Below are 3,757 nucleotides of genomic sequence, written 5' to 3'. Positions count from 1 at the left end.
GCTGCGGGGGCCGGGAGCGGCCACTGCACTCCAGTCTGGGGCGACAGAGTGAGACTCCAAGTCAAAAAAAAAAAAAAATTAAGTTTGGTTCCAAATTGCCTCTATATGTAGCATACTATGACTTAATATGTAAACAAACAGAAACTTTGCAATTTGACAGTATAGTTTCACAATAAGTAGCTGAGTCTTGGCCAATCATAGCAGCTAAGCTGTCAGTCAATCATTGGCTGCAAACTGCCAAAACATGCTCATATTAAGCAAATGCTAAGCTGTAACCAGTCAAGTTGTTGTTTTTGTATGCCACTTCCTTTTTCTGTCTATATGAGGGGAGACTCCAAACAACCCGAAATTTACTTATTAAAAAATTGTGTATTTTTTCTTACATGTTTACACTTCAGTCACCGTCAAAGTACTTTCTATGTGGTACAATACACTTATCAAGATGCTTTTTCAAAAAAAAAAAGATGCTTTTTCCACTCCCCAAACAGTTTTTGAACTCGTTGGTTTTGATGGCTTTGAGTACTTCTGCCATTTTTTGGTTTCGCTTCTTTCACATGGGCAAAACGTTTCCCTTTAAGGACTTTTTTAATCCAGGGAAGCAAAAAAAGTCCCTCGGGGGGAGATCAGGTAACTTGGGAGGGTGGGGCACAGGGGTCATGCCACCTTTGGTCGAAAACCGCGGAGCAGTCTGCGCACGGTGGGCGGGTGCGTTGTCGTGGTGGAAGAACCAGTCACCTGTTTGCCACAAGTCTGGACATTTCCTCCACAAATCATGATGCAACTCTCTCAAAACTTCCAGATAAAAGTTTTGGTTGACCATTTGGTCCAGAGGAACAAATTCCGAGTGTATTACGAGGGGTCTGCCCTCCAAAAGATAATTCTGGTTTTGGGGGGCTCCCCTCATACATCTTGTCTGCTCATGTGCTGGATGGAGTTCTCTGAACCTGTACTGGTCCGGGGTGCTGCTTGATTCATGAAGTGCTTCTTTGCTCAAGTAAACTCTACTAAATTAATTTGCCTAAAGTTTTTCTTTTAACTTAGGAACATTAGGTTCTTACACAAACATTTACACAGGATTACAGGCACACAATAGAATAAATAAGTTTGATAAAATTGAAGAACAAAACCACCCCATCGATTGCAAACTTTATTTAGTGTATGTAACAAATTAAGCCCTGTGATGAGCACCGGGACTATGGATAGATGGATCAACTTCATTGTTTTCTCTCTCTCCTTTTTTTTTTTGAGTTGGAGTCTGACTCTGTGCAGTTGGGGTCTCGCTCTGTGCACTCCAGGCTGGAGTACAGTGGCACGCTCGTGGCTACCGCAGTCTCAACCTGCTGGCGATCTTTCCGCTTCAGTCTTCCATGTTGCTGGAGGTACAGGCATCCACCACCCTCCAGCTAATTTTTCTAGATTTATTGTAGAGATGAGATCTCACCAAGTTGCCCAGGGTGGTCTCAAACCCCTGGGCTCAGGCAATCCTCTCACCTTGGCTTCTCAAAGTGCTGGGATTATAAGCGTGAGCCACTGAGTCTGGCCTCTCTTCTCTCTTTTAAGCTGGCATGAACTAAGCAATTAATGACTATGTGCCTATGTGCAGGCCCTGTGCTAAGCACTTTGTGTGCATTATCTCATTTAATTCTCACCACTGTCTGAAGTTGGTCTTGTTGTTATGCCCATTTTACAGGTGAGGAAGCTAAAGTTTAGAAAGATTATATAACTATTTGTGGTATTAGACTTAGTATATGGCTGAGATGGGCTTTGAATCCAGGTATCTGGCTCAACACATAACCGGAGTTAATCATGAGCCATTTTTGACTTGAAAAGTGACAATTTCCTGTGGTTCAACATAATATCAAGTTGTTCCTTTGGAATAAGAGAAACCTGTAGCTTGAGGAAGTACCAGGAACACATTCTATAAAGTATACATTGGGGAAAATAATGATCAAACACCCTCAGGTGGTGGTTTCCACAATGAAGGAAATTTAGTTGACTTAGTCAAGTTATTTTACTTAAGTACAATCAAGTAATTGGTTTGTCTATCAATTATTCAAAATATCAGAGGAAATGGATCTCATAATTTCTGCCAGACACTTAAATGAACCCACATTTTTATACTTCTTAAGTGAAAACAGCCATTTTTATTTTTGCTTTGAGATTTTTGGGTCCTTCAACTTCTGGGCTGCAGCTTTTCAGCTGAAGTGTTGATAAGGGGTAGGAGTAACTTAAAAAATGCATGTTAGGTGATAGATAAACATTAAGAGTCAAAGAAATTGATTACTAGGGATTTTAAAAGTTTAGACACGTAGGATGAAGTCTTGCAAAAACAATGCTGTTTTTAAAGCAAGTCTGTCAAGAAAACTGGTTTAGGAGAACAAAATTATAAGCAAGGTTCCCAGGCATTTAGATTCATCCCTTTTAGCTCACATGAAGTCTGCATGTCCTCTACCACAGAACTCACAGTAATCCTTTCAACAAATGCTGTGAAAATACATTTATCCAAGGTTCCCATGATTGATAAATTGAAGCAATTCCTTGCCTCACAGATTTGCACTTTACACTCAGACTATAGGAAAAGAGCTTTCAGAGTTCTAGGCATGGGAAAGTGGTAGGAAAACGATTTCTGTGGAAAGTCAAGACCTAAGCAGAAGTCTGTATGATTTGGAAGTGAGTCCTATTTGTTTCATAATGATCCTAACACAGTACAAATATACTTGGCGCTTTCTCAGTTTTCAGCTCTTACATAAAACTGTTTTCACACCAGTTCTGAATTATTAATTAGCTCCATTTGGAAGATATGGTCTTGGAGATTTTGAGAGATAAGTGAACTGGTATGTAGGTATGCACTTATTATGCAATAATGGCTGGGAGTAGATATCACTGCAGTGGCTCCGAACCCAGGGCTCTGTCACTGCACCTACATGTGGATTCTGCTGTGAGAGAGGGGAAAGTCAGGGCTGTTTGTGATTTATTGCTGGTTGGCCCAACCTCTTATTTGCTGGAGCTTGCCTTTTGTGCCTGCCTGGAGTGACTTTCAGACCCTTTGATTCCAAAGTCTGCAGCTGCTGGTGAGGGAGGAGTAGGAATACTGTGAGTAGTGTATGTAGATTCCGATCTAATTAGGTGAGAGTTCCTGGGGAAAGTAGGGGAAAGGGCATGAAGTCTGCTGAGATGTCTCAGAACAAAAACAATGAGCACTGCTGTTTTGATGCTTCTCAGGTTTTACCATTCCAAGTGTTCCCTTGTGTGTGTGTTACATCATCTAGGGAACAAACCCAGCAAGATGGTGTGGGGTCTCGAGCGGGAAACGGCCAATATTTGCCTGGGGGAACCTAGTCGTCAGCCCCCCCCATGGCTCTCAGGAAGCCAACCAGGGCATTCTGTGCCATCGCTTCTCTGGCATCTATCGTCAAGTATTTGTCTTCACAGACATTTTAAACAGCTTGAAAAAAATTCTGAGCCGGGCTCGGTGGCTCAGCCTGTAATCCCACACCTTTGGGAGGCTGAGGTGAGTGGATTGCCTGAGTCCGCGGGTTCGAGACCCGCCTGGGCAGGCGAGACCTCGTCTCTACAATAAATCAAAAAATCAGCTGGGCGTGGTAGCACATGCCTGTAATTCTGGCTACTCGGAAGGCTGAGGCAGAAGGATCACCGGAGCCCAGTAGGCAAGGCTGCGGTGGCCGGGAGCGGCCACTGCACTCCAGTCTGGGCGACACAGTGAGACTCCAACTCAAAAAAAAAGAAAAAAAGAAAA

The sequence above is a fragment of the Carlito syrichta genome, unplaced genomic scaffold (assembly GCF_000164805.1).
Source record: "Carlito syrichta isolate Samal-C Ts95f unplaced genomic scaffold, Tarsius_syrichta-2.0.1 Scaffold308000, whole genome shotgun sequence".
Taxonomy (NCBI): Eukaryota; Metazoa; Chordata; class Mammalia; order Primates; family Tarsiidae; genus Carlito; species Carlito syrichta.
The sequence above is the reverse complement of the archived record's forward strand: the minus strand, read 5'-3'. Positions refer to the sequence as shown.